Source organism: Schistocerca americana, chromosome 1, assembly GCF_021461395.2.
Source record: "Schistocerca americana isolate TAMUIC-IGC-003095 chromosome 1, iqSchAmer2.1, whole genome shotgun sequence".
In the NCBI taxonomy this organism is placed as follows: domain Eukaryota; kingdom Metazoa; phylum Arthropoda; class Insecta; order Orthoptera; family Acrididae; genus Schistocerca; species Schistocerca americana.
The window spans coordinates 1,218,318,215-1,218,331,274 of record NC_060119.1 but is presented as its reverse complement, the minus strand read 5'-3'; positions in this window follow the sequence as shown (position 1 = coordinate 1,218,331,274).

Here is a 13,060-nt window from a genome sequence, read left to right as displayed (position 1 = left end):
TAATGATGGCCGAAGTAGAGAGGACATAAAATGATGATTGGCAATGGCAAAAAAGTGTTTCTGTAGAAGATAATTTCTTTAACATCGAACACAGGTTTAAGTGTTAAAAAGTATTTTCTGAAAATATTTGTATGGATTGTGTTCACGTGTTGAAGTGAAACATGGACGGTAAACAGTTTAGACAAGAAGAGAATATAAGCTTATGAAACGTGGCTCTACAGAAGAATACTGAGGATTAGGTGGGTCGATCACGTAACTAATGAGGAAGTACTGAAAAGAAATGGGGAGAAAGGGAATTTGTTGCACAACCCGAATAGAAGAAGTGATTGGTTGGCAGGGCACATTCTGAGACGTCAAGGTATCACCAGTTTAGTTTTAGAGGGAAGTGTTGGGGGTAAAAATCGCGGAGGCAGACCGAGATGAATACAGCAAGCAGTGTCAGAAGGATGTAGTTTGCAGTAGTTCTTCGGAGATGAAGAGCCTTGCACAGGATGGAGTAGCATGGTGAGCAGCGTCAAGCCAGTCTTCGGACTGAAGACAATAGCAACAAGATCTTGCTTCCTGCATTTGAATATAAAGCTGTATGTATTATTATTCTCCGTCTTAAAACTCCCCTTTTATGTATTTGTGCACTTTACAGCTGACAGAGAGACAGTACACTGAGATGACCAGCCTGGATGCCACGTATTGTGGGTGCGATACGGGCTTGAATATAAGAGAAACAAGGAGCTCGATCAAGGATTTACGGTATCTACATATCATATCTGGCGCGTACAGACGTGGTTCCTAACTCAGGAGTAGAAATTAGATCTCATAATCACGTATGACATCCGTGGTGTAATGTTGAGTTCATGTCGGATGTTCAAGCAGTTACCGTGTGGCAAGAGCTCGATGTGGCCTCCATTTACTTTTCTATATTGCGGACCCTATCTTCATGTAGCTTGTTTCTGAATTTCTTAACGATTTTCAGGCATTTTTTGAATTATTTCATTACTAGATTTGTCTGCTCATACAGCTCCTGTCTGCTGACTAGATGGGCTACACCTAACAATACAATCAGTTGGCTGTGAGTTTCTCTACAGTTATATAAAGTACACTTTAAACTGACTGTCTACTCTAACGGCTACTCTTCAAACACAAGTTCTGAACAACAGAAAGGAATATATATATATATATATATATATATATGTATATATATATATATATATGTGTGTGTGTGTGTGTGTGTGTGTGTGTGTGGTGAGCAGTAAATGGAGTTTAATTAACCTTTCCTCTGATTCACTGACTGTTCCCACAGAGTCGGTCACGTTGATTTCTTAAGTCTGTTTCCAGATATTACTCTAACTTTTCGGGACGTATGTTTCTTTTACTATGTCGAACTACGGTAAATTTGATTTCGACAATATTTCTTTCATATCCCATATGAATGTCCAAATATCGACATTGCTATTCAAAGCTAATGCTCTGAACCCTAACACCATTCTCAGTGTGAGAGCATACACGACAATGATCACAATTACCGTAAACAGCTCCTACACCATGTTTAAAATACGAAGTTTAAGGGGAGGTTTACTATCTTTTGGTTCAAACAATTGATATTTTTAAATTACTTTTTTGGATCCATAAAAGTGTTTAGAATCCACCCCTGAAACTGTTTTTATGAATACGGAACTTAAATGTTGGTTATTCGTGGTTGAAAAAAAAAATTCACCTGCCTGAAATCGGCCTTTTTCATGCACCAATTTTTTCGGGAATTTCGACTTTGTAGCCGCGAAAAATTATTCTATGTGCTTGCCCATGACTAAAACCGATAAAGTGATCAAGGAGCTTACGACGAACTACGGCTTGGCAATCTGACGGCATTCTAATGATCAAGGAACTTACGACGAGCTACGGCTTGGCAATCTGACGGCATTCCAATTCGGTGGAACAGATGAAGAAGGCAATTTGGCCAACGTATTTCCACAAGTGTTCGACGGATGACCACCCACAACACCAAAATTGTCCGGCTGGGGAAACTAGTTAGTGCAAGTGGCGCATTGCAGAGGCTACCGGACATCTGGACGAATATCAACACGACCAGCGGCTCTCCAAAGAAGTTCGAAAAGTGATTCATCCGATCTAGGAGGCCCTTTCGGAGGACGAGTTATTGTACCGGTGCTTGGGAGGAAACAGACAAAATTCAAATGAAAGTTTGAACTCGTGTATTTAGAAGTTAGTCCACAAGCATTTGCATTCTGATGCGAAGACTGTGGATATTGCGACTTTCCTGGCAGTGAGCAGCTTCAACGAAGGGTAGTCAGCAATTCTCAAGACCATGACAACGATTGATGTCACCCAGGGACCCTATTCGCTGCAGTTCGCCAACCATTCGATCACCCGATTCAAGCGGCCGAAAACCGCTTGTCACCAGCCGTACGAGCGGCTGTGGAGCAGCGTAGGATGGCCCAGATCGTGCAGAACGCCCTCTATGAGAAAGACGAATTACTAGTTTGCGGACACAGAATAGTAGATTGAACGTAAGTTGCATAATATTGCATTTATATGTAGTCAAAACACCAAACGCGTTTATCTGGAAATGACTTTTTTTATCGCGTGGTATGTTAACTTTAAATCTACTGAACCGATTGGCATGATTCTAAATTATCTATGAGTGGTACCAATTTCATTCCGATCCGTCAACTACAAATATTTTTACTTGGCCGACGAAGTCGAAAAATTGATGAATAAACCCCTATTTTTCAAATGGCCGCCATTTTGTTTCCTATTGTCCAAATACCATAAGAAAGGTACAACTCCTAAAGAATCTTATATACTTCGCCAACGTCAACTCAAATTTGATTTCAGACGAGCCGGTTGACCTGTGACATACCTGTGACATTATCAAACGCAATATCAACTGCCTGTCTGGTGCGTTTGCTTACTTAAAGCCAAACTGATCGCCGTCTAACACATCCTCAATATTTTTTTACCATTCATCTGTAGATTAGTCTTGTCAGCAACTTGGATCTGTGAGCTGTTAAGCCGGGGTCTTTGGAAATGTGTGGCCGACCAGTTTGGCCGTGCGGTTCTAGGCGCTTCAGTCTGGAACCGCGTGACCGCTACGGTCGCAGGTTCGAACCCTGCCTCGGGCATCGATATATGTGATGTCATTAGGTTAGTTAGGTTTAAGTAGTTCTAAGTTCTAAGGCACTGACGACCACAGATGTTAAGTCCCATAATGCTCAGAGCCATTTTTTTGAATTGTGTATACGGTATTTTTCTCCAAGTCAGATGGTAAATCGCAAGCCTCATATATTCTAAACACCAGCGTGAATTTTTCGCCCAGGACTTTATGAATTCCGATGATATATTACTTATGCCTTCTACCTTACGAGATCTTCCAAAGCTCTTTTAAATTCTGGTTCTAAGACTGGAGTCGCTACTTCTTCTATATCGGCTCTTGTTTCTTCTTATATCACACCATAGAAAGAGCCTCCCGCTCCCCCCCCCCCCCCCCAGAAGAGGCGTTCAACGAATTATTTGCACCCACCCGCTCTCCTCTCCCTCCTCTGCCTTTTAGAGTACCGCCATTGCTTTTATTTTCACCGAAGTTTGTTTTGACCTTTCTATATGCTGAGTCAGTTCTTCCAACAATCACTCCTTTTTTAATTTCTTCATATTTTCCATGCAAACATTTACCATTTAGATTTCTTGCACTTCCTATTATTTCAATCCTAAATGACCTGTGCTTCTGTATTCCCCAATTTTTCTGAAAATTCTTGTGCTTCTTCTTCCATCAGCTAACTGAAGTGTTTCTTCAGTTATCCACGGTTTCTTCGCAGTTACCATCTTTGTACTAATATTTTTCTTCCCAACTTCCGTGATTGCCCTTTTCAGACATCTCCGTTACTCTTCTGCCGAACTACCTCCTGAGCTACTCCTTACCGCAGTCTCTATAGGCTCAGAGGACTTCAAGCGTATGTCTTCAGTCCTTGTGATCGATTTTCTGCGGTGTTGCTTTATTTCACTGTGTGAATACTGCTAAAACATCATAGAGTTGTAAACCGAGTGGCTAAATGCCACGGCTCTTTCATTGAAAGATGTTCATACGTTACGCCCGGAGATTACAAGCGGACTCGTGTTTCCCACGTCCGCAGTCTCTACAGTGCATCTTCGAAATGACGAACACTGTTTATCACACAACTACGCAACTGTGCAAGGCGACCACAACGGGAATGAAATCTGAGGGAGTTCACATATCTCAAGAAAACTGTCTATGGGATAATTCTGAAGACATGGAAGAGAAAATGGTCGCCAAAATCCAGTTTCATTAAAAATCAAACTGTCGGTCTTATTAAAAGCAAAGCCGTCCAGAAACAGAGTTCATAGGGGATTTCAGTGTTAAACTCTGAGTTCCCAAGTGTTAGATGGAAAGAATACTTTGAGAGCCTCGACGAGCAAGTGAAAGTGACTACGGACGTGACAGGAAAGAAATGGATGTGTATTTGGGAGATCCTGTGGGTGCGATACTAAGAGTCAGAGTACCAAGAGCTTTAGAAGAAGGAAACGAAGAATAGACGACCGAGAGAGAAGTGGTTTGATGTTGGACATTTATACAGTCTTTTTCCCGTAACGTTAGAGCTGTATACTGGTAACCTTCAGCGTTCTCTTCCACCCACTGGGTCTGAGCAGTGACGTGATTTGTGACGTTGTTGGTTTCAAGTGTTCACTGGTTACACTTATCTTTAATTGTCCTAGTAACGATCGGAAACACTGATTGCACTTGCCCCGAAAGTCGATATATTCCTCAAATTGAATTAGTACACAGGGGAAAAATTTTGGTTTCGATAATATATATACAAATATACACTCCTGGAAATTGAAATAAGAACACTGTGAATTCATTGTCCCAGGCAGGGGAAACTTTATTAACACATTCCTGGGGTCAGATACATCACATGATCACACTGACAGAACCACAGGCACATAGACACAGGCAACAGAGCATGCACAATGTCGGCACTAGTACAGTGTATATCCACCTTTCGCAGCAATGCAGGCTGCTATTCTCCCATGGAGACGATCGTAGAGATGCTGGATGTAGTCCTGTGGAACGGCTTGCCATGCCATTTCCACCTGGCGCCTCAGTTGGACCAGCGTTCGTGCTGGACGTGCAGACCGCGTGAGACGACGCTTCATCCAGTCCCAAACATGCTCAATGGGGTACACATCCGGAGATCTTGCTGGCCAGGGTAGTTGACTTACACCTTCTAGAGCACGTTGGATGGCACGGGATACATGCGGACGTGCATTGTCCTGTTGGAACAGCAAGTTCCCTTGCCGGTCTAGGAATGGTAGACCGATGGGTTCGATGACGGTTTGGATGTACCGTGCACTATTCAGTGTCCCCTCGACGATCACCAGTGGTGTACGGCCAGTGTAGGAGATCGCTCCCCACACCATGATGCCGGGTGTTGGCCCTGTGTGCCTCGGTCGTATGCAGTCCTGATTGTGGCGCTCACCTGCACGGCGCCAAACACGCATACGACCATCATTGGCACCATGGCAGAAGCGACTCTCATCGCTGAAGACGACACGTCTCCATTCGTCCCTCCATTCACGCCTGTCGCGACACCACTGGAGGTGGGCTGCACGATGTTGGGGCGTGAGCGGAAGACGGCCTAACGGTGTGCGGGACCGTAGCCCAGCTTCATGGAGACGGTTGCGAATGGTCCTCGGCGATACCCCAGGAGCAACAGTGTCCCTAATTTGCTGGGAAGTGGCGGTGCGGTCCCCTACGGCACTGCGTAGGATCCTGCGGTCTTGGCGTGCATCCGTGCGTCGCTGCGGTCCGGTCCCAGGTCGACGGGCACGTGCACTTTCCGCCGACCATTGGCGACAACATCGATGTACTGTGGAGACCTCACGCCCCACGTGTTGAGCAATTCGGCGGTACGTCCACCCGGCCTCCCTCATGCCCACTATACGCCCTCGCTCAAAGTCCGTCAACTGCACATACGGTTCACGTCCACGCTGTCGCGGCATGCTACCAGTGTTAAAGACTGCGATGGAGCTCCGTATGCCACGGCAAACTGGCTGACACTGACGGCGGCGGTGCACAAATGCTGCGCAGCTAGCGCCATTCGACGGCCAGCACCGCGGTTCCTGGTGTGTCTGCTGTGCCGTGCGTGTGATCATTGCTTGTACAGCCCTCTCGCAGTGTCCGGAGCAAGTATGGTGGGTCTGACACACCGGTGTCAATGTGTTCTTTTTTCCATTTCCAGGAGTGTATATAGTCATTCGTATTAGAGATCGACTCACATTTTGTGATTTTGTGTTAAAGTGGAAAAAAAGTTGTCTAGTGTAATGAGTCCAAGTAGTAGCTGCTGCTTGCGCTTGGTACGTTTCACCGTGTCTGATGTTCCACTCACCTTCCTACTATTTTCGTTTATGTACGATCGCCTTTACGAACTGTTGTGGTTGTCGAGCTTCTCTGTCCCACCACCGTGAACGAACCCTTCCAGCTTCTGTACTTCGATCCTATGCAGGGTGTTGGTAAAATATGAAATCACGACGACTACTCTGAGCAACGAGATAATCTTCGGACTCTAAAGTTTCACATCTCTAAATTTTTTCTCTCTTATAAAGACGGATCCCTTTAATTTCAACTCGCAATAGACTAAAACTTCAACAAACTATCACGCGTGTGATCCGGAGTTACAACTTCTAAAGAATCTCTTATACTTCCCCAACGTCAACTCAGTTTCGATTTCAGACGAGCCGGTTGACCTGTGACATACCGCGCGTGGAGGTCTACATCGAAATTTTGTTTTGTTCCGACGGCACTTCCGTCTCTGCTATTCGTCATTTCCGGTCGAAGAGGCAATATCAATACACATTTTGACCAAATTTGACATTGATATCCATAACACATACCGAGATAAAAAATCTCAAAGAACATGCTTCTTTCGGGCCAAAGATAGTAAACCTTCCCTTAAGAGAAATACTTTCTATATCTTCATTTTTTATCCCCAATACTACCTCTAACTGCGACACACAGCCACAGACGATAATGCCTGACTTAAAAAGTTCATTCCTTGTGACGGAGAAGCATCACCATCTTTGCTACTTAACATCTGCGACGAGCGAAACTTTCGACAATAAGCAGTGGCTGGAGGCTCCAATAACCGTTGTGGAGCAACAGTCTGAGACAGCTCGTGAACGCTTACGGATCGTTTGCTGTACCGAAGTAATCGCTGACGAAGACTATCGCTGTAAGTGTGAATTATGTTTCCTTTCGTAGTTCACCTATGCTGCCAATCATGTTTTATGTTGGAATTTACACAGGGGGTGGACAAAAATATAGAAACAGCTCGAGAAAGAAATGCTTGAACATAAATGCTGATGCCAGCCAAGTGAATAGGTTGTACTGTTTTATTTGACCAGGAGCGACATCTGTGGAATGTCGTCTGCATGTTACAAGTGTCAGTCGCGAGCAGAACAATGTTCTCCGCAGTTGAGCGTGCATTGTTTCGAAGTTAGGTGAACTGGAGCACGGGAAGATTTTCAAATTCTTAGTGCACGTTCGGTGGGTGCTTCCGTAACCAAAGTAGCCGAAATGTTTGATGTCTCAAAAGGTACCGTATAGAAGATTAGACTTATCCCGCATACAGGGAACGAAAGTTTGAGTTGAGTGTTCGTGACAGACGGTCACCGAAGAGGATCGTGACAAAAATAAGAGGACCACAGCTACAAAAGTCACTGTAGAACAGAATTTCTCAGTCAGGACCCCCGTCAACAACACGAAGGGGAATCCATAACCAGACTGTAATAGGGCGAGCAGGAATTCCAAAACAATTCATCAGCGAAGCAAATGGCCACAAAAGGACGACGTGGAAGAAATTCGTTCGGTTCTACGAATCAGGTTTCACACTATTTTGATCTTGTGGCCGAATTTACGTCAGAAGAGCGAAACAAAGCGGAGGTTCGGTGATCATTTTAGCAGCCATGTAGTGGTATTCCAAGTGTCCCATGGCTACTCTGGAGTGTTGCACGTCTGCCAAGGGTTATGGAACTACTTTGGCTGTTCATATACATCCAACGGTACACGATTGCCCCCCATTACTGATGCTGTGTTCCTACATGCAGGATCCCTCTTCACAAAGACCGCATCGTTTTATGAGCACCAGAGTGAACCGTCGCATCTCCCCTAGGCACGACGTTCACCAGATCTCAGTGCTGTTGAGATTTAGCGATCTACTAAGGAGAGACCGCAGCTATCCAAACTTGCGACTATTTTGATGGAAGACTGTTATAAGATTCCCTTGAAAGCCGTACAGAACCTATATGTGTGTATTCCGAGACGAACAGAAGTAGTTTTGTATGCCAACAGGTTTCCTACGTTGTATTACACAGTACGAAGTTTTGTGATATTGGTGTTTCCGTATTTTTGTCCACCGTCTATACTTAAGTGATGTTGTCGATACCGCCTTTCGTTAGTTCGTCTCGGTTTTTTGCTATGTGCATTGATTTCGCCTTTTGGCTTTCTCTATTCGTGTCCGTTTTTGGCTTTCAGTAAGCATATCGGTCTTTCACGCCGAGCTACGCAAGTCAAGTGAATTTTTATATACCAGTTACAGTTGATTTAGGCTAATTTCGTGGTTTTCGATATTTTGAAACTAACGTGATACTGTGTTGCCTGGTTGTTTAGTATCGTATGTTTTATTATTAATTTTGTTGTTGTTATATTAGACTTGTGAGATCCGCAATTTCTTGGTGTTGTTACCCAAGCATTCAATATTCACTATTAAACGCTGGTACAATTCTGTGTTTGATGTTCATACACTACTGGCCATTAAAATTGCTACACCACGAAGACGACGTTCTACAAAAGCGAAATTTAACCGACAGGCAGAAGATGCTGTGATATGCAAATGATTAGCTTTTCATAGCATTCACACAAGGTTGGCACCGGTGGCGACACCTACAACGTGCTGACATGAGGAAAGTTTCCAACCGATTTCTCATACACAAACAGCAGTTGACCGGCGTTGCCTGCTGAAACGTTGTTGTGATGCCTCGTGTAAGGAGGAGAAATGCGTTCCATCACGTTTTCGACTTTGATAAAGGTCGGATTGTAGCCTATCGCAAATGCTGTCTAGCGTATCGCGACATTGCTGCTCGCGTTGGTCGAGATCCAGTGATGTTAGCAGAATGTGGAATCAGTGGGTTCAGGAGGGTAATACGGAACGCCGTGGTGGATGCCAGCGCCCTCGTATCACTAGCAGTCGAGATGACAAGAATCTCATCCGCATGGTTGTAACGGATCGTGCAGCTACGTCTCGATCCTTGAGTCAACAGACGGGGGCGTTTGCAAGACAACAACCATCTGCACGAACAAATCGACCACGTTTGCAGCAGCATGGACTGTCAGTTCGGAGACTATGGCTGCGGTTACACTTCACGCTGCATCACAGACAGAAGCGCCTTCGATGGTGTACTCAACGACGAACCTGTGTGCACGAATGGCGAACCGTCATTTTTTCGGATGAATCCAGGTTCCGCTTACCGCATCATGGTGGTCGCATCCGTGTTTGGCGACATCGCGGTGAAAGCACATTGGAAGCGAGTTTTCGTCATCGCAATACTGGAGTATCACCCAGCGTGATGGTATGGGGTGCCATTGGTTACACGTCTCGGTCACCTCTTGTTGTCATTGACGGCACATTGAACATTTCAGATGCGTTACGCGCCCTGGCTCTATTCTTCATTCGATCCCTGGAAACCCTACATTTCAGCAGAATAAAAAGTTCGACCGCTTGATGCAGGTTCTGTACGGGCCTTTCTGTACATAGAAAATTTTCGACTGCTGCCCTGGCCAGCACATTCTCCAGATCTCTCACCAATTCAAAACGTCTAGTCAATGGTGGCAGAGTAACTGGCTCCTCACAACAAGCCAGTCGCTACTCTTGATGAACTGTGGTATCGTGCTGAAGCTGCATGGGCAGCTGTAGCTGTTCACGCAATCCAAGCTCTGTTTGACTCAATGCCCAGGCGTATCAAGGCCGTTATTACGGCCAGAGATGGTTGCTCTGGGTACTGGTTTCTAAGGATCCATCCACCCAAATTGCGTGAAAATGTAATCACATGTGAGTTCTAGTATAATATATTTGCCCAATGAAACCCGTTTCTTATCTGCATTTCTTCTTGGTGTAGCAATTTTAATGGCAAGTAGTGTATCTTCGCGTCATGGCAACGTGTAGCGTTGATCTATGTAAGTCAAGTAATGTTTTATATACAAGGCATAGCTGATTTGTGCTAATTCTAGGTTTTTTGGATTTTTAAGACTAAAGGCATACCGTCATGCACCAGTTGTTTAGCTTTGTTATTAATATTCAGATGTTACTGTTGTTGCTTTAGATTTTAAAAATAAGTAGTTTCTAGGAGTTGTCTCGTAAGCTTTCAATATTTTCTATTAAGAGTTAGTACACTCTTGTACGTGATGTTTTTATGTTTGCGTCATGGGAATGTGTAGCATCTGGCGGAGTAATATGACGTTGTTGGTCAAAGACGACAGGTTGTATCGAACCCACTCGTTGATCCGAAGAACGATTGCGAAAAGGTGAAGAAGCGGTATTAACATTATGGAAGAAAGGATGTAAATGATTAGATTCGCAGGCGATACTCTCGTCCCCAGTGAACGTGTGAAGCAATTACAGGATCTGTTGAAAACGCGAACCGGCTAATGAATTCAGCATGTAATACACTGAGAGTACACCAAACAAAGACGACAGACGTGACGAAGGTCAGAAATGATATCAGTGACAAACTCAACTTCAAAAGTAGTGATTTGTTACCTTCGAAGCAAAGTGACGCATGGCGGTAGGAGCAGGGAACACAGAGACCGGACAAAATGCACCTAACTCTAAGATCATATTTCACTGAAAAGGAAGAAGCTAAGGGACAGAAAACTGCTGCAGTATGTCTGTATGAATGGCTAGTGTTACTGTTTGCTCAATGAAGAAGAATGGTACACCTGACTTAGATGGACTTGTTTGGGAGTCTCTCTAATCTCCTCAACCACACCAACGAATGAGCGTTTTCTGCCAGGATCAGACTATCTACTTTTACCCTTACCCAGTATGAACTTACCATACAATACCTTAGCTGTGTTAAACTCTGGTGGAGCTCTTTGAAATTCACGTTGGTATCATTTTATTGGACACCAATGAGCAATGGGTGACTTTGTTTCCGCATACCACACCGTGTACTGGGAAATCACTTGATGTGTAGTCATTTCTCGAAATCATGTAGCACGTGAGTCAAAGGAAACTGTATCGCTAATAAAAATTTCTGCAAAACTTTTTGGGTTGCTTCAAAATATGCTGCAAATCAAAAGTGGTTTTTCCTTTTTTTATTATTTTCGCCATGCATTTCCATGCCTATGAGATACGTCTGTTTAAATTTCAGCTGTGAGCAGATTATTTTGAGTACAGACGACATTTCTACAGGACTTTGGGGTCAACCGTGGTTGGTTTCGTTAGTTGATGCTAAGAGAACGCAGAAGGTATAGCACCACGAAACATCAAAGATTTTTGAAAATCATCTCGTCTCTTCTCAGACGCTGTGGGTGCATCATTAGATGTTGCCAGCACCTCATGCAGCACAACCTTTCTTTTTCTATATATTTATTTATTTTTATTCATCAGTCATGTAACTGGCTTAATGCAGCGACCCACGAATTCCTTTCCTGTGCCCGCATTTTCGTCTCATAGTAGTACTTGCAACCCACATCCTCAGTTGTTTGCTGGATGTACCCAGTCTCTTCCTGTACAGCGTTTGCTCTCTGTAGCTCCCACCAGTACCACGGAAATTATTCCCTGATGTCTTACCAGACTTTCTGCCATCCTGTCCCGTCTTCTTTTCACTATTTTACATACATTCCCGCCCTCGCCGATCCTCCTGAGAACCACCCCATCAATTTATTTAATTTTCAACGTTCTTCTGTACCACCATATGTCTAATGTTTCGGTTTTCTTCTTTTCCGGTTTTGTTGGAATGCCCTTTGTGTCATCGAAAGTCTTCTTCTCATGTCCTTCTTTCTTGCCTTGGCTGCAGAATTCCGGAACTTCGTCTACCTCGTGGTCACCAGTTCTGATTTCAAGTATCTCTTAATTCTCGTTACTATCGTCTTTCTTCGATTTACTCCAGTTCATATACTGTACTACTAGACTGTTCATTCTATTGCCGGCCGGAGTGGCCGAGGGGTTCTAGGCGCTACAGTCCGGAGTAGCGCGACCGCTACGGTCGCAGGTTCGAATCCTGCCTCTGGCATGGATCTGTCTGATATCCTTAGGTCAGTTAGGTTTAAGTAGTTCATGTTCTAGGGGACTAATGACCATAGCAGTTAAGTCCCACAGTGCTCAGAGCCATTTTTTGTTCATTACATTCGACAGATCCTGCAATTCCTCTTCGCTTTTATTTCAGGGTAGCAATTTCATCAGCGAATCTCGTCGCTGATACCTTCTCACCCTCAATTTTAACCCAACTCTGAAAATTTTCCTTTATTTTCATCATTGTATCTTCGATGTATAGATTGAACAGTAGGTGCGAAAAACTACGTCTTTGTCTTATACCCATTTCAATCCTATCACTTCGTTCTTCCTCTTCTACTCCCATTTTTCCCTCAGGCTTTTTGTACATGTTACATGTTACCCGTTTTCTCTATAGTTTTCCTCTTTTTTTCCTCAGGATTCCTAACGTCTTGCACCATCTGGCGCTGTCGATCGCTTTTTCTAAATCGATAAATCCTATAAACGTGTCTTGATTTTTCTTCAGTCTTGCTCACATTATAAAACGCAATCGAACTGCGTGTCTGGTGGGTTTACCTTTATTAAGGCCAAACTGATCGTCCTCTAACTCATCCTCAATTTTCTTTACCATTCATCTGTGGAGTAGTCTTGTCAGCAACGTATATATATACGTATATTACTTATCCCTTCCGCCTTAGGCGATCTTCCAAAGCTCTTTTAAATTCTTCTTCTAAGACTGCAGTCGCTACTTCTTCTACTACATCGGT